This window comes from Alligator mississippiensis, chromosome 14 (genome assembly GCF_030867095.1).
Source record: "Alligator mississippiensis isolate rAllMis1 chromosome 14, rAllMis1, whole genome shotgun sequence".
NCBI lineage: Eukaryota > Metazoa > Chordata > Crocodylia > Alligatoridae > Alligator > Alligator mississippiensis.
In genome coordinates this window covers 22,170,661-22,188,291 of record NC_081837.1, presented here as the reverse complement: position 1 = coordinate 22,188,291, position 17,631 = coordinate 22,170,661, and positions in this window count along the sequence as shown.

Sequence of the window (17,631 nt, the reverse complement as noted above, 5' to 3'; positions counted from 1 at the left end):
AGTAGTAGTAGTAGTAGTAGTAGTTGTAGTGGTTGTTCTTGTAGTAGTAGTAGTAGTAGTAGTAGAAGTGGTTGTTCTTGTACTAATATTGGTGTACTTCTAGTAGTAGTAGTGGTAGTTGTAGTGTTTTTTCTTGTAGTAGTAGTAGTGGTTGTTTCTTGTAATATTAGAAGTAGTAGTAGTGATGTTTCTTGTTGTAGTAGTAGTGGTTGTTATTGTAGTAGTAGAAGTGGTTGTTCTTGTAATAGTAGTAGTAGTAGTAGTGGTTGTTCTTGTAGTATTAGCAGTGGTTGTTCTTGTAGTAGTAGTAGAGGTTTTTCTTGTAGTAGTAGTAGTGGTTGTTCTTGTAGTAGTATTAGTAGTATTAGTAGTAGTAATGGTTCTTCTTGTTGTAGTAGGAGTGGTAGTTGTAGTTGTTGTTCTTGCAGTAGTAGTAGAGGTTGTTTTTGTAGTAGTAGTAGTAGTAGTGGTTGTTCTTGTAGTATTAGTAGTGGTTTTTCTTGAAGTAGTAGTGGTAGTAGAGGTTGTTCTTGTTGTAGTAGTAGTGGTTGTTCTTGTAGTAGTAGAAGTGGTTGTTCTTGTAATATTAGTAGTACTAGTGGTAGTAGTGGTTTTTCTTGTAATATTAGTAGTAGTAGTAGTGGTTGTTCTTGTAGTAGTAGTAGTAGAAGTGGTTGTTCTTGTATTAGTAGTAGTGGTAGTTCTTGTAATATTAGTAGTAGTAGTAGTGGTGGTTCTTGTTGTAGTAGTACTGGTTGTACTTGTAGTAGTAGTAGTAGTGGTTGTTCTTGTAATAGTAGTAGTAGTAGTGGTTGTTCTTGTAGTAGTAGTAGTGGTTGTTCTTGCAATATTAGAATTAGTAGTAGTGGTGGTACTTGTTGTAGTAGTAGTGGTTGTTCATGTAATAGTAGTTGTAGTAGTGGTTGTAGTGGTTGTTCTTGTAGTAGTAGTAGTGATTGTTCTTGTAGTGGTAGTAGTAGTGGTGGTGGTTGTTCTTGTAGTAGTAGTAGTGGTTGTTATTGTAATAGTAGTAGTACTAGTAGTAGTAGTGTTTTTTGTTGTAATAGTAGTAATAGCAGTAGTGGTTGTTCTAGTAGTAGTAGAGGTTGATCTTGTAGTAGTAGTAGTGGTTGTTCTAGTAGTAGTAGTAGTAGTAGTAGTAGTAGTAGTAGTAATGGTTCTTCTTGTAGTAGTAGTAGTGGTAGTTGTAGTGGTTGTTCTTGTAGTAGTAGTAGTGGTTGTTTTTGTAGTAGTAGTAGTAGTGGTTGTTCTTGTAGTATTAGTAGTGCTTGTTCTTGTAGTAGTAGTAGTAGAAGAGGTTGTTCTTGTAGTAGTAGTAGTGGTTGTTCTTGTAGTAGTAGTAGTAGTAGTAGTAATGGTTCTTCTTGTAGTAGTAGTAGTGGTTGTTGTAGTGATTGTTCTTGTAGTAGTAGTAGTAGAGGTGGTGGTTGTTCTTGTAGTAGTAGTAGTGGTTGTTATTGTAATAGTAGTAGTACTAGTAGTAGTAGTGGTTTTTGTTGTAATAGTAGTAATAGCTGTAGTGGTTGTTATTGTAGTAGTAGAGGTTGTTCTTGTAGTAGTAGTAGTGGTTGTTCTTGTAGTAGTATTAGAAGTAGTAATAGTAGTAATGGTTCTTCTTGTAGTAATAGTAGTGGTAGTTGTAGTGGTTGTTCTTGTAGTAGTAGTAGTGGTTGTTTTGTAGTAGTAGTAGTAGTGGTTGTTCTTGTAGTATTAGTAGTGTTTGTTCTTGTAGTAGTAGTAGTAGTAGTAGAGGTTGTGCTTGTAGTAGTAGTAGTGGTTGTTCTTGTAGTAGTAGTAGTGGTTGTTCTTGTAATATTACTAGTAGTAGTAGTGGTTGTTCTTGTAGAAGTAGTAGTGGTTTTTCTTGTATTAGTAGTAGTAGTAGAAGTGATTTGTCTTGTAGTAGTAGTAGTGGTTGTTCCAGTAATATTAGTAGTAGTAGTAGTAGTGGTGGTTCTTGTTGTAGAAATAGTGTTTGTTCTTGTAGTAGTAGTAGTGGTTGTTCTTGTAATAGTTGTAGTAGTAGTAGCTCTAGTGGTTGTTCTTAAAATAGTTGTATTAGTAGTAGTAGTAGTGGTTGTTCTTGTAATAGTTGTAGTAGTAATAGTGGTTGTTTTTGTAGTAGTAGTAGTGGTTGTTCTTGTAATAGTTGTAGTAGTAGTTGTAGTAGTGTTTTTTCTTGTAGTAGTTGTAGTGGTTGATCTTGTTGTAGTAGTACTACTAGTAGTAGTACTGGTGGTTCTTGTTGTGGTAGTAGTGGTTGTTCTTGTAGTAGTAGTAGTGGTTGTTCTTCTAATAGTAGTAGTAGTAGTAGTGGTTGTTCTTGCAGTAGTATTGGTGTACTTGTAGTAGTAGTAGTAGTAGTAGTAGTTGTAGTGGTTGTTCTTGTAGTAGTAGTAGTAGTAGTAGTAGTAGTAGTAGTAGTAGTAGTAGTAGTAGTAGAAGTGGTTGTTCTTGTACTAATATAGGTGTACTTCTAGTAGTAGTAGTGGTAGTTGTAGTGTTTTTTCTTGTAGTAGTAGTAGTGGTTGTTCTTGTAATATTAGAAGTAGTAGTAGTGATGTTTCTTGTTGTAGTAGTAGTGGTTGTTATTGTAGTAGTAGAAGTGGTTGTTCTTGTAATAGTAGTAGTAGTAGTAGTGGTTGTTCTTGTAGTATTAGCAGTGGTTGTTCTTGTAGTAGTAGTAGAGGTTTTTCTTGTAGTAGTAGTAGTGGTTGTTCTTGTAGTAGTATTAGTAGTATTAGTAGTAGTAATGGTTCCTCTTGTCGTAGTAGGAGTGGTAGTTGTAGTTGTTGTTCTTGCAGTAGTAGTAGAGGTTGTTTTTGTAGTAGTAGTAGTAGTGGTTGTTCTTGTAGTATTAGTAGTGGTTGTTCTTGAAGTAGTAGTAGTAGAGGTTGTTCTTGTAGTAGTAGTAGTGGTTGTTCTTGTAATAGTAGTAGTAGTAGTAGTGGTTGTTCTTGTAGTAGTATCGGTGTACTTGTAGTAGTAGTAGTAGTAGTAGTAGTTGTAGTGGTTGTTCTTGTAGTAGTAGTAGTAGTAGTAGTAGAAGTGGTTGTTCTTGTACTAATATTGGTGTACTTCTAGTAGTAGTAGTGGTAGTTGTAGTGTTTTTTCTTGTAGTAGTAGTAGTGGTTGTTTCTTGTAATATTAGAAGTAGTAGTAGTGATGTTTCTTGTTGTAGTAGTAGTGGTTGTTATTGTAGTAGTAGAAGTGGTTGTTCTTGTAATAGTAGTAGTAGTAGTAGTGGTTGTTCTTGTAGTATTAGCAGTGGTTGTTCTTGTAGTAGTAGTAGAGGTTTTTCTTGTAGTAGTAGTAGTGGTTGTTCTTGTAGTAGTATTAGTAGTATTAGTAGTAGTAATGGTTCTTCTTGTTGTAGTAGGAGTGGTAGTTGTAGTTGTTGTTCTTGCAGTAGTAGTAGAGGTTGTTTTTGTAGTAGTAGTAGTAGTAGTGGTTGTTCTTGTAGTATTAGTAGTGGTTTTTCTTGAAGTAGTAGTGGTAGTAGAGGTTGTTCTTGTTGTAGTAGTAGTGGTTGTTCTTGTAGTAGTAGAAGTGGTTGTTCTTGTAATATTAGTAGTACTAGTAGTAGTAGTGGTTTTTCTTGTAATATTAGTACTAGTAGTAGTGGTTGTTCTTGTAGTAGTAGTAGTAGAAGTGGTTGTTCTTGTATTAGTAGTAGTGGTAGTTCTTGTAATATTAGTAGTAGTAGTAGTGGTGGTTCTTGTTGTAGTAGTACTGGTTGTACTTGTAGTAGTAGTAGTAGTGGTTGTTCTTGTAATAGTAGTAGTAGTAGTGGTTGTTCTTGTAGTAGTAGTAGTGGTTGTTCTTGCAATATTAGAATTAGTAGTAGTGGTGGTTCTTGTTGTAGTAGTAGTGGTTGTTCATGTAATAGTAGTTGTAGTAGTGGTTGTAGTGGTTGTTCTTGTAGTAGTAGTAGTGATTGTTCTTGTAGTGGTAGTAGTAGTGGTGGTGGTTGTTCTTGTAGTAGTAGTAGTGGTTGTTATTGTAATAGTAGTAGTACTAGTAGTAGTAGTGTTTTTTGTTGTAATAGTAGTAATAGCAGTAGTGGTTGTTCTAGTAGTAGTAGAGGTTGATCTTGTAGTAGTAGTAGTGGTTGTTCTTGTAGTAGTAGTAGTAGTAGTAGTAGTAGTAGTAATGGTTCTTCTTGTAGTAGTAGTAGTGGTAGTTGTAGTGGTTGTTCTTGTAGTAGTAGTAGTGGTTGTTTTTGTAGTAGTAGTAGTAGTGGTTGTTCTTGTAGTATTAGTAGTGCTTGTTCTTGTAGTAGTAGTAGTAGAAGAGGTTGTTCTTGTAGTAGTAGTAGTGGTTGTTCTTGTAGTAGTAGTAGTAGTAGTAGTAATGGTTCTTCTTGTAGTAGTAGTAGTGGTTGTTGTAGTGATTGTTCTTGTAGTAGTAGTAGTAGAGGTGGTGGTTGTTCTTGTAGTAGTAGTAGTGGTTGTTATTGTAATAGTAGTAGTACTAGTAGTAGTAGTGGTTTTTGTTGTAATAGTAGTAATAGCTGTAGTGGTTGTTATTGTAGTAGTAGAGGTTGTTCTTGTAGTAGTAGTAGTGGTTGTTCTTGTAGTAGTATTAGAAGTAGTAATAGTAGTAATGGTTCTTCTTGTAGTAATAGTAGTGGTAGTTGTAGTGGTTGTTCTTGTAGTAGTAGTAGTGGTTGTTTTGTAGTAGTAGTAGTACTGGTTGTTCTTGTAGTATTAGTAGTGTTTGTTCTTGTAGTAGTAGTAGTAGTAGTAGAGGTTGTGCTTGTAGTAGTAGTAGTGGTTGTTCTTGTAGTAGTAGTAGTGGTTGTTCTTGTAATATTACTAGTAGTAGTAGTGGTTGTTCTTGTAGAAGTAGTAGTGGTTTTTCTTGTATTAGTAGTAGTAGTAGAAGTGATTTGTCTTGTAGTAGTAGTAGTGGTTGTTCCAGTAATATTAGTAGTAGTAGTAGTAGTGGTGGTTCTTGTTGTAGAAATAGTGTTTGTTCTTGTAGTAGTAGTAGTGGTTGTTCTTGTAATAGTTGTAGTAGTAGTAGCTCTAGTGGTTGTTCTTAAAATAGTTGTATTAGTAGTAGTAGTAGTGGTTGTTCTTGTAATAGTTGTAGTAGTAATAGTGGTTGTTTTTGTAGTAGTAGTAGTGGTTGTTCTTGTAATAGTTGTAGTAGTAGTTGTAGTAGTGTTTTTTCTTGTAGTAGTTGTAGTGGTTGATCTTGTTGTAGTAGTACTACTAGTAGTAGTACTGGTGGTTCTTGTTGTGGTAGTAGTGGTTGTTCTTGTAGTAGTAGTAGTGGTTGTTCTTCTAATAGTAGTAGTAGTAGTAGTGGTTGTTCTTGCAGTAGTATTGGTGTACTTGTAGTAGTAGTAGTAGTAGTAGTAGTTGTAGTGGTTGTTCTTGTAGTAGTAGTAGTAGTAGTAGTAGTAGTAGTAGTAGTAGTAGTAGTAGTAGAAGTGGTTGTTCTTGTACTAATATAGGTGTACTTCTAGTAGTAGTAGTGGTAGTTGTAGTGTTTTTTCTTGTAGTAGTAGTAGTGGTTGTTCTTGTAATATTAGAAGTAGTAGTAGTGATGTTTCTTGTTGTAGTAGTAGTGGTTGTTATTGTAGTAGTAGAAGTGGTTGTTCTTGTAATAGTAGTAGTAGTAGTAGTGGTTGTTCTTGTAGTATTAGCAGTGGTTGTTCTTGTAGTAGTAGTAGAGGTTTTTCTTGTAGTAGTAGTAGTGGTTGTTCTTGTTGTAGTATTAGTAGTATTAGTAGTAGTAATGGTTCTTCTTGTCGTAGTAGGAGTGGTAGTTGTAGTTGTTGTTCTTGCAGTAGTAGTAGAGGTTGTTTTTGTAGTAGTAGTAGTAGTGGTTGTTCTTGTAGTATTAGTAGTGGTTGTTCTTGAAGTAGTAGTAGTAGTAGAGGTTGTTGTTGTAGTAGTAGTAGTGGTTGTTCTTGTAATAGTAGTAGTAGTAGTAGTAGTGGTTGTTCTTGTAGTAGTATTGGTGTACTTGTAGTAGTAGTAGTAGTTGTAGTGGTTGTTCTTGTAGTAGTAGTAGTAGTAGTAGTAGTAGTAGTAGTAGTAGTAGTAGTAGAAGTGGTTGTTCTTGTACTAATATTTGTGTACTTCTAGTAGTAGTAGTGGTAGTTGTAGAGTTTTTTCTTGTAGTAGTAGTAGTGGTTGTTCTTGTAATATTAGAAGTAGTAGTAGTGATGTTTCTTGTTGTAGTAGTAGTGGTTGTTATTGTAGTAGTAGAAGTGGTTGTTCTTGTAATAGTAGTAGTAGTAGTAGTAGTAGTAGAAGTGGTTGTTCTTGTACTAGTATTGGTGTACTTGTAGTAGTAGTAGTGGTAGTTGTAGTGGTTCTTCTTGTAGTAGTAGTAGTGGTTGTTCTTGTAATAGTAGTAGTAGTAGTGGTTGTTCTTGTAGTAGTATTGGTGTACTTGTAGTAGTAGTAGTAGTAGTTGTAGTGGTTGTTCTTGTAGTAGTAGTAGTAGTAGTAGTAGTAGTAGTAGTAGTAGTAGAAGTGGTTGTTCTTGTACTAATATTGGTGTACTTCTAGTAGTAGTAGTGGTAGTTGTAGTGTTTTTTCTTGTAGTAGTAGTAGTGGTTGTTCTTGTAATATTAGAAGTAGTAGTAGTGATGTTTCTTGTTGTAGTAGTAGTGGTTGTTATTGTAGTAGTAGAAGTGGTTGTTCTTGTAATAGTAGTAGTAGTAGTAGTAGTAGTAGTAGAAGTGGTTGTTCTTGCACTAGTATTGGTGTACTTGTAGTAGTAGTAGTGGTAGTTGTAGTGGTTTTTCTTGTAGTAGTAGTAGTGGTTGTTCTTGTAATAGTAGTAGTAGTAGTGGTTGTTCTTGTAGTAGTATTGGTGTACTTGTAGTAGTAGTAGTAGTAGTTGTAGTGGTTGTTCTTGTAGTAGTAGTAGTAGTAGTAGTAGTAGTAGTAGTAGTAGAAGTGGTTGTTCTTGTACTAATATTGGTGTACTTCTAGTAGTAGTAGTGGTAGTTGTAGTGTTTTTTCTTGTAGTAGTAGTAGTGGTTGTTCTTGTAATATTAGAAGTAGTAGTAGTGATGTTTCTTGTTGTAGTAGTAGTGGTTGTTATTGTAGTAGTAGAAGTGGTTGTTCTTGTAATAGTAGTAGTAGTAGTAGTGGTTGTTCTTGTAGTATTAGCAGTGGTTGTTCTTGTAGTAGTAGTAGAGGTTTTTCTTGTAGTAGTAGTAGTGGTTGTTCTTGTAGTAGTATTAGTAGTATTAGTAGTAGTAATGGTTCTTCTTGTCGTAGTAGGAGTGGTAGTTGTAGTCGTTGTTCTTGCAGTAGTAGTAGAGGTTGTTTTTGTAGTAGTAGTAGTAGTGGTTGTTCTTGTAGTATTAGTAGTGGTTGTTCTTGAAGTAGTAGTAGTAGTAGAGGTTGTACTTGTAGTAGTAGTAGTGGTTGTTCTTGTAATAGTAGTAGTAGTAGTAGTAGTAGTTGTTCTTGTAGTAGTATTGGTGTACTTGTAGTAGTAGTAGTAGTAGTAGTTGTAGTGGTTGTTCTTGTAGTAGTAGTAGTAGTAGTAGTAGTAGTAGAAGTGGTTGTTCTTGTACTAATATTGGTGTACTTCTAGTAGTAGTAGTGGTAGTTGTAGTGTTTTTTCTTGTAGTAGTAGTAGTGGTTGTTCTTGTAATATTAGAAGTAGTAGTAGTGATGTTTCTTGTTGTAGTAGTAGTGGTTGTTATTGTAGTAGTAGAAGTGGTTGTTCTCGTAATAGCAGTAGTAGTAGTAGTGGTTGTTCTTGTAGTATTAGCAGTGGTTGTTCTTGTAGTAGTAGTAGATTTTTTTCTTGTAGTAGTAGTAGTGGTTGTTCTTGTAGTAGTATTAGTAGTATTAGTAGTAGTAATGGTTCTTCTTGTCGTAGTAGGAGTGGTAGTTGTAGTTGTTGTTCTTGCAGTAGTAGTAGAGGTTGTTTTTGTAGTAGTAGTAGTAGTGGTTGTTCTTGTAGTATTAGTAGTGGTTGTTCTTGAAGTAGTAGTAGTAGTAGAGGTTGTTCTTGTAGTAGTAGTAGTGGTTGTTCTTGTAGTAGTAGAAGTGGTTGTTCTTGTAATATTAGTAGTACTAGTAGTAGTAGTGGTTTTTCTTGTAATATTAGTAGTAGTAGTAGTGGTTGTTCTTGTAGTAGTAGTAGTAGTAGTAGAAGTGGTTGTTCTTGTAATAGTAGTAGTAGTAGTGGTTGTTCTTGTAGTAGTAGTAGTGGTTGTTCTTGCAATATTAGAATTAGTAGTAGTGGTGGTTCTTGTTGTAGTAGTAGTGGTTGTTCTTGTAATAGTAGTTGTAGTAGTGGTTGTAGTGGTTGTTCTTGTAGTAGTAGTAGTGATTGTTCTTGTAGTGGTAGTAGTAGTGGTGGTGGTTGTTCTTGTAGTAGTAGTAGTGGTTGTTATTGTAATAGTAGTAGTACTAGTAGTAGTAGTGGTTTTTGTTGTAATAGTAGTAATAGCAGTAGTGGTTGTTCTAGTAGTAGTAGAGGTTGATCTTGTAGTAGTAGTAGTGGTTGTTCTTGTAGTAGTAGTAGTAGTAGTAGTAGTAGTAGTAGTAGTAATGGTTCTTCTTGTAGTAGTAGTGGTGGTAGTTGTAGTGGTTGTTCTTGTAGTAGTAGTAGTGGTTGTTTTTGTAGTAGTAGTAGTAGTGGTTGTTCTTGTAGTATTAGTAGTGCTTGTTCTTGTAGTAGTAGTAGTAGAAGAGGTTGTTTTTGTAGTAGTTGTAGTGGTTGTTCTTGTAGTAGTAGTAGTAGTAGTAGCAGAAGTGGTTGTTCTTGTACTAGTATTGGTGTACTTGTAGTAGTAGTAGTGGTAGTTGTAGTGGTTTTTCTTGTAGTAGTAGTAGTGGTTGTTCTTGTAATATTAGAAGTCGTAGTAGTGATGTTTCTTGTTGTAGTAATAGTGGTTGTTATTGTAGTAGTAGTAGTGGTTGTTCTTGTAATGGTAGTAGTAGTAGTAGTGGTCTTTGTTCTTGTAGGAGTAGTAGTGATTGTTCTTGTGGTAGCAGTAGTAGTGGTGGTGGTTGTAATTGTAGTAGTAGTAGTGGTTGTTATTGTAATAGTAGTAGTACTAGTAGTAATAGTGGTTTTTGTTGTAATAGTAGTAATAGCAGTAGTGGTTGTTCTTGTAGTAGTAGAGGTTGTTCTTGTAGTAGTAGTAGTGGTTGTTCTTGTAGTAGTAGTAGTAGTAGTAGTAGTAGTTGTAGTAGTAGTACTAATGGTTTTTCTTGTAGTAGTAGTAGTGGTAGTTGTAGTGGTTGTTCTTGTAGTAGTAGTAGTGGCTGTTTTTGTAGTAGTAGTAGTAGTGGTTGTTCTTGTAGTATTAGTAGTGCTTGTTCTTGTAGTAGTAGTAGTAGAAGAGGTTCTTCCTGTAGTAGTAGTAGTGGTTGTTCTTGTAGTAGTAGTAGTAGTAGTAGTAGTAGTAATGGTTCTTCTTGTAGTAGTAGTAGTGGTTGTTGTAGTGATTGTTCTTGTAGTAGTAGTAGTAGAGGTGGTGGTTGTTCTTGTAGTAGTAGTAGTGGTTGTTATTGTAATAGTAGTAGTACTAGTAGTAGTAGTGGTTTTTGTTGTAATAGTAGTAATAGCTGTAGTGGTTGTTCTTGTAGTAGTAGAGGTTGTTCTTGTAGTAGTAGTAGTGGTTGTTCTTGTAGTAGTATTAGAAGTAGTAATAGTAGTAATGGTTCTTCTTGTAGTAATAGTAGTGTTAGTTGTAGTGGTTGTTCTTGTAGTAGTAGTGGTTGTTTTGTAGTAGTAGTAGTAGTGGTTGTTCTTGTAGTATTAGTAGTGTTTGTTCTTGTAGTAGTAGTAGTAGTAGTAGAGGTTGTGCTTGTAGTAATAGTAGTGGTTGTTCTTGTAGTAGTAGTAGTGGTTGTTCTTGTAATATTACTAGTACTAGTAGTGGTTGTTCTTGTAGTAGTAGTAGTGGTTTTTCTTGTATTAGTAGTAGTAGTAGAAGTGGTTTGTCTTGTAGTAGTAGTAGTGGTTGTTCCAGTAATATTAGTAGTAGTAGTAGTAGTGGTGGTTCTTGTTGTAGAAATAGTGTTTGTTCTTGAAGTAGTAGTAGTGGTTGTTCTTGTAATAGTTGTAGTAGTAGTAGCTGTAGTGGTTGTTCTTAAAATAGTTGTATTAGTAGTAGTAGTAGTGGTTGTTCTTGTAATAGTTGTAGTAGTAGTAGTGGTTGTTTTTGTAGTAGTAGTAGTGGTTGTTCTTGTAATAGTTGTAGTAGTAGTTGTAGTAGTGGTTTTTCTTGTAGTAGTTGTAGTGGTTGATCTTGTAGTAGTAGTACTGGTGGTTCTTGTTGTGGTAGTAGTGGTTGTTCTTGTAGTAGTAGTAGTGGTTGTTCTTCTAATAGTAGTAGTAGTAGTAGTGGTTGTTCTTGCAGTAGTATTAGTGTACTTGTAGTAGTAGTAGTAGTAGTAGTAGTTGTTGTAGTGGTTGTTCTTGTAGTAGTAGTAGTAGTAGTAGTAGTAGAAGAAGAAGTGGTTGTTCTTGTACTAATATTGGTGTACTTCTAGTAGTAGTAGTGGTAGTTGTAGTGTTTTTTCTTGTAGTAGTAGTAGTGGTTGTTCTTGTAATATTAGAAGTAGTAGTAGTGATGTTTCTTGTTGTAGTAGTAGTGGTTGTTATTGTAGTAGTAGAAGTGGTTGTTCTTGTAATAGTAGTAGTAGTAGTAGTAGTGGTTGTTCTTGTAGTATTAGCAGTGGTTGTTCTTGTAGTAGTAGTAGAGGTTTTTCTTGTAGTAGTAGTAGTGGTTGTTCTTGTAGTAGTATTAGTAGTATTAGTAGTAGTAATGGTTCTTCTTGTCGAAGTAGGAGTGGTAGTTGTAGTTGTTGTTCTTGCAGTAGTAGTAGAGGTTGTTCTTGTAGTAGTAGTAGTGGTTGTTTTTGTAGTAGTAGTAGTAGTGGTTGTTCTTGTAGTATTAGTAGTGCTTGTTCTTGTAGTAGTAGTAGTAGAAGAGGTTGTTTTTGTAGTAGTAATAGTGGTTGTTCTTGTAGTAGTATTGGTGTACTTGTAGTAGTAGTAGTAGTTGTAGTGGTTGTTCTTGTAGTAGTAGTAGTAGTAGTAGTAGTAGAAGTGGTTGTTCTTGTACTAGTATTGGTGTACTTGTAGTAGTAGTAGTGGTAGTTGTAGTGGTTTTTCTTGTAGTAGTAGTAGTAGTGGTTGTTCTTGTAATATTAGAAGTAGTAGTAGTGATGTTTCTTGTTGTAGTAATAGTGGTTGTTATTGTAGTAGTATTAGTGGTTGTTCTTGTAATAGTAGTAGTAGTAGTGGTTGTTCTTGTAGTAGTAGTGGTTGCACTTGTAGTAGTACTAGTAGTTGTAGTGGTTGTTCTTGAAGTAGTAGTAGTGGTAGTAGTGGTTGTCCTTGTAGTAGTAGTAGTGGTTGTTCTTGTAATGGTAGTAGTAGTAGTAGTGGTCTTTGTTCTTGTAGGAGTAGTAGTGATTGTTCTTGTAGTAGCAGTAGTAGTGGTGGTGGTTGTAATTGTAGTAGTAGTAGTGGTTGTTATTGTAATAGTAGTAGTACTAGTAGTAATAGTGGTTTTTGTTGTAATAGTAGTAATAGCAGTAGTGGTTGTTCTTGTAGTAGTAGAGGTTGTTCTTGTAGTAGTAGTAGTGGTTGTTCTTGTAGTAGTAGTAGTAGTAGTAGTAGTTGTAGTAGTAGTACTAATGGTTTTTCTTGTAGTAGTAGTAGTGGTAGTTGTAGTGGTTGTTCTTGTAGTAGTAGTAGTGGCTGTTTTTGTAGTAGTAGTAGAAGTGGTTGTTCTTGTAGTATTAGTAGTGCTTGTTCTTGTAGTAGTAGTAGTAGAAGAGGTTGTTCTTGTAGTAGTAGTAGTGGTTGTTCTTGTAGTAGTAGTAGTAGTAGTAGTAATGGTTCTTCTTGTAGTAGTAGTAGTGGTTGTTGTAGTGATTGTTCTTGTAGTAGTAGTAGTAGAGGTGGTGGTTGTTCTTGTAGTAGTAGTAGTGGTTGTTATTGTAATAGTAGTAGTACTAGTAGTAGTAGTGGTTTTTGTTGTAATAGTAGTAATAGCTGTAGTGGTTGTTCTTGTAGTAGTAGAGGTTGTTCTTGTAGTAGTAGTAGTGGTTGTTCTTGTAGTAGTATTAGAAGTAGTAATAGTAGTAATGGTTCTTCTTGTAGTAATAGTAGTGGTAGTTGTAGTGGTTGTTCTTGTAGTAGTTGTGGTTGTTTTGTAGTAGTAGTAGTAGTGGTTGTCCTTGTAGTATTAGTAGTGTTTGTTCTTGTAGTAGTAGTAGTAGTAGTAGAGGTTGTGCTTGTAGTAGTAGTAGTGGTTGTTCTTGTACTAGTAGTAGTGGTTGTTCTTGTAATATTAAGTAGTAGTAGTAGTGGTTGTTCTTGTAGTAGTAGTAGTGGTTTTTCTTGTATTAGTAGTAATAGTAGAAGTGGTTTGTCTTGTAGTAGTAGTAGTAGTGGTTGTTCCAGTAATATTAGTAGTAGTAGTAGTGGTGGTGGTTCTTGTTGTAGAAATAGTGTTTGTTCTTGTAGTAGTAGTAGTGGTTGTTCTTGTAATAGTTGTAGTAGTAGTAGCTGTAGTGGTTGTTCTTAAAATAGTTGTATTAGTAGTAGTAGTAGTGGTTGTTCTTGTAATAGTTGTAGTAGTAGTAGTGGTTGTTTTTGTAGTAGTAGTAGTGGTTGTTCTTGTAATAGTTGTAGTAGTAGTTGTAGTAGTGGTTTTTCTTGTAGTAGTTGTAGTGGTTGATCTTGTTGTAGTAGTACTACTAGTAGTAGTACTGGTGGTTCTTGTTGTGGTAGTAGTGGTTGTTCTTGTAGTAGTAGTAGTGGTTGTTCTTCTAATAGTAGTAGTAGTAGTAGTGGTTGTTCTTGCAGTAGTATTGGTGTACTTGTAGTAGTAGTAGTAGTAGTAGTAGTTGTAGTGGTTGTTCTAGTAGTAGTAGTAGTAGTAGTAGTAGTAGTAGTAGTAGTAGTAGTAGTAGAAGTGGTTGTTCTTGTACTAATATTGGTGTACTTCTAGTAGTAGTAGTGGTAGTTGTAGTGTTTTTTCTTGTAGTAGTAGTAGTGGTTGTTCTTGTAATATTAGAAGTAGTAGTAGTGATGTTTCTTGTTGTAGTAGTAGTGGTTGTTATTGTAGTAGTAGAAGTGGTTGTTCTTGTAATAGTAGTAGTAGTAGTAGTGGTTGTTCTTGTAGTATTAGCAGTGGTTGTTCTTGTAGTAGTAGTAGAGGTTTTTCTTGTAGTAGTAGTAGTGTTTGTTCTTGTAGTAGTATTAGTAGTATTAGTAGTAGTAATGGTTCTTCTTGTCGTAGTAGGAGTGGTAGTTGTAGTTGTTGTTCTTGCAGTAGTAGTAGAGGTTGTTTTTGTAGTAGTAGTAGTGGTGGTTGTTCTTGTAGTATTAGTAGTGGTTGTTCTTGAAGTAGTAGTAGTAGTAGTAGAGGTTGTTCTTGTAGTAGTAGTAGTGGCTGTTCTTGTAGTAGTAGAAGTGGTTGTTCTTGTAATATTAGTAGTACTAGTAGTAGTAGTGGTTTTTCTTGTAATATTAGTAGTAGTAGTAGTGGTTGTTCTTGTAGTAGTAGTAGTAGAAGTGGTTGTTCTTGTAATAGTAGTAGTAGTAGTGGTTGTTCTTGTAGTAGTAGTAGTGGTTGTTCTTGCAATATTAGAATTAGTAGTAGTGGTGGTTCTTGTTGTAGTAGTAGTGGTTGTTCTTGTAATAGTAGTTGTAGTAGTGGTTGTAGTGGTTGTTCTTGTAGTAGTAGTAGTGATTGTTCTTGTAGTGGTAGTAGTAGTGGTGGTGGTTGTTCTTGTAGTAGTAGTAGTGGTTGTTATTGTAATAGTAGTAGTACTAGTAGTAGTAGTGGTTTTTGTTGTAATAGTAGTAATAGCAGTAGTGGTTGTTCTAGTAGTAGTAGAGGTTGATCTTGTAGTAGTAGTAGTGGTTGTTCTTGTAGTAGTAGTAGTAGTAGTAGTAGTAGTAGTAGTAATGGTTCTTCTTGTAGTAGTAGTGGTGGTAGTTGTAGTGGTTGTTCTTGTAGTAGTAGTAGTGGTTGTTTTTGTAGTAGTAGTAGTAGTGGTTGTTCTTGTAGTATTAGTAGTGCTTGTTTTTGTAGTAGTAGTAGTAGAAGAGGTTGTTTTTGTAGTAGTAGTAGTGGTTGTTCTTGTAGTAGTATTGGTGTACTTGTAGTAGTAGTAGTAGTTGTAGTGGTTGTTCTTGTAGTAGTAGTAGTAGTAGTAGCAGAAGTGGTTGCTCTTGTACTAGTATTGGTGTACTTGTAGTAGTAGTAGTGGTAGTTGTAGTGGTTTTTCTTGTAGTAGTAGTAGTGGTTGTTCTTGTAATATTAGAAGTAGTAGTAGTGATGTTTCTTGTTGTAGTAATAGTGGTTGTTATTGTAGTAGTAGTAGTGGTTGTTCTTGTAATAGTAGTAGTAGTAGTAGTGGTTGATCTTGTAGTAGTAGTGGTTGCACTTGTAGTAGTACTAGTAGTTGTAGTGGTTGTTCTTGAAGTAGTAGTAGTGGTAGTAGTGGTTGTCCTTGTAGTAGTAGTAGTGGTTGTTCTTGTAATGGTAGTAGTAGTAGTAGTGGTCTTTGTTCTTGTAGGAGTAGTAGTGATTGTTCTTGTAGTAGCAGTAGTAGTGGTGGTGGTTGTAATTGTAGTAGTAGTAGTGGTTGTTATTGTAATAGTAGTAGTACTAGTAGTAATAGTGGGTTTTGTTGTAATAGTAGTAATAGCAGTAGTGGTTGTTCTTGTAGTAGTAGAGGTTGTTCTTGTAGTAGTAGTAGTGGTTGTTCTTGTAGTAGTAGTAGTAGTAGTAGTAGTAGTAGTAGTAGTAGTTGTAGTAGTAGTACTAATGGTTTTTCTTGTAGTAGTAGTAGTGGTAGTTGTAGTGGTTGTTCTTGTAGTAGTAGTAGTGGCTGTTTTTGTAGTAGTAGTAGTAGTGGTTGTTCTTGTAGTATTAGTAGTGCTTGTTCTTGTAGTAGTAGTAGTAGAAGAGGTTGTTCTTGTAGTAGTAGTAGTGGTTGTTCTTGTAGTAGTAGTAGTAGTAGTAGTAATGGTTCTTCTTGTAGTAGTAGTAGTGGTTGTTGTAGTGATTGTTCTTGTAGTAGTAGTAGTAGAGGTGGTGGTTGTTCTTGTAGTAGTAGTAGTGGTTGTTATTGTAATAGTAGTAGTACTAGTAGTAGTAGTGGTTTTTGTTGTAATAGTAGTAATAGCTGTAGTGGTTGTTCTTGTAGTAGTAGAGGTTGTTCTTGTTGTAGTAGTAGTGGTTGTTCTTGTAGTAGTATTAGAAGTAGTAATAGTAGTAATGGTTCTTCTTGTAGTAATAGTAGTGGTAGTTGTAGTGGTTGTTCTTGTAGTAGTAGTGGTTGTTTTGTAGTAGTAGTAGTAGTGGTTGTTCTTGTAGTATTAGTAGTGTTTGTTCTTGTAGTAGTAGTAGTAGAGGTTGTGCTTGTAGTAGTAGTAGTGGTTGTTCTTGTAGTAGTAGTAGTGGTTGTTCTTGTAAAATTACTAGTAGTAGTAGTGGTTGTTCTTGTAGTAGTAGTAGTGGTTTTTCTTGTATTAGTAGTAGTAGTAGAAGTGGTTTGTCTTGTAGTAGTAGTAGTGGTTGTTCCAGTAATATTAGTAGTAGTAGTAGTGGTGGTGGTTCTTGTTGTAGAAATAGTGTTTGTTCTTGTAGTAGTAGTAGTGGTTGTTCTTGTAATAGTTGTAGTAGTAGTAGCTGTAGTGGTTGTTCTTAAAATAGTTGTATTAGTAGTAGTAGTAGTGGTTGTTCTTGTAATAGTTGTAGTAGTAGTAGTGGTTGTTTTTGTAGTAGTAGTAGTGGTTGTTCTTGTAATAGTTGTAGTAGTAGTTGTAGTAGTGGTTTTTCTTGTAGTAGTTGTAGTGGTTGATCTTGTTGTAGTAGTACTACTAGTAGTAGTACTGGTGGTTCTTGTTGTGGTAGTAGTGGTTGTTCTTGTAGTAGTAGTAGTGGTTGTTCTTCTAATAGTAGTAGTAGTAGTAGTGGTTGTTCTTGCAGTAGTATTGGTGTACTTGTAGTAGTAGTAGTAGTAGTAGTAGTTGTAGTGGTTGTTCTTCTAGTAGTAGTAGTAGTAGTAGTAGTAGTAGTAGTAGAAGTGGTTGTTCTTGTACTAATATTGGTGTACTTCTAGTAGTAGTAGTGGTAGTTGTAGTGTTTTTTCTTGTAGTAGTAGTAGTGGTTGTTCTTGTAATATTAGAAGTAGTAGTAGTGATGTTTCTTGTTGTAGTAGTAGTGGTTGTTATTGTAGTAGTAGAAGTGGTTGTTCTTGTAATAGTAGTAGTAGTAGTAGTGGTTGTTCTTGTAGTATTAGCAGTGGTTGTTCTTGTAGTAGTAGTAGAGGTTTTTCTTGTAGTAGTAGTAGTGTTTGTTCTTGTAGTAGTATTAGTAGTATTAGTAGTAGTAATGGTTCTTCTTGTCGTAGTAGGAGTGGTAGTTGTAGTTGTTGTTCTTGCAGTAGTAGTAGAGGTTGTTTTTGTAGTAGTAGTAGTGGTGGTTGTTCTTGTAGTATTAGTAGTGGTTGTTCTTGAAGTAGTAGTAGTAGTAGAGGTTGTTCTTGTAGTAGTAGTAGTGGCTGTTCTTGTAGTAGTAGAAGTGGTTGTTCTTGTAATATTAGTAGTACTAGTAGTAGTAGTGGTTTTTCTTGTAATATTAGTAGTAGTAGTAGTGGTTGTTCTTGTAGTAGTAGTAGTAGAAGTGGTTGTTCTTGTAATAGTAGTAGTAGTGGTTGTTCTTGTAGTAGTAGTAGTGGTTGTTCTTGCAATATTAGAATTAGTAGTAGTGGTGGTTCTTGTTGTAGTAGTAGTGGTTGTTCTTGTAATAGTAGTTGTAGTAGTGGTTGTAGTGGTTGTTCTTGTAGTAGTAGTAGTGATTGTTCTTGTAGTGGTAGTAGTAGTGGTGGTGGTTGTTCTTGTAGTAGTAGTAGTGGTTGTTATTGTAATAGTAGTAGTACTAGTAGTAGTAGTGGTTTTTGTTGTAATAGTAGTAATAGCAGTAGTGGTTGTTCTAGTAGTAGTAGAGGTTGATCTTGTAGTAGTAGTAGTGGTTGTTCTTGTAGTAGTAGTAGTAGTAGTAGTAGTAGTAGTAGTAGTAATGGTTCTTCTTGTAGTAGTAGTGGTGGTAGTTGTAGTGGTTGTTCTTGTAGTAGTAGTAGTGGTTGTTTTTGTAGTAGTAGTAGTAGTGGTTGTTCTTGTAGTATTAGTAGTGCTTGTTTTTGTAGTAGTAGTAGTAGAAGAGGTTGTTTTTGTAGTAGTAGTAGTGGTTGTTCTTGTAGTAGTATTGGTGTACTTGTAGTAGTAGTAGTAGTTGTAGTGGTTGTTCTTGTAGTAGTAGTAGTAGTAGTAGCAGAAGTGGTTGTTCTTGTACTAGTATTGGTGTACTTGTAGTAGTAGTAGTGGTAGTTGTAGTGGTTTTTCTTGTAGTAGTAGTAGTGGTTGTTCTTGTAATATTAGAAGTAGTAGTAGTGATGTTTCTTGTTGTAGTAATAGTGGTTGTTATTGTAGTAGTAGTAGTGGTTGTTCTTGTAATAGTAGTAGTAGTAGTAGTGGTTGATCTTGTAGTAGTAGTGGTTGCACTTGTAGTAGTACTAGTAGTTGTAGTGGTTGTTCTTGAAGTAGTAGTAGTGGTAGTAGTGGTTGTCCTTGTAGTAG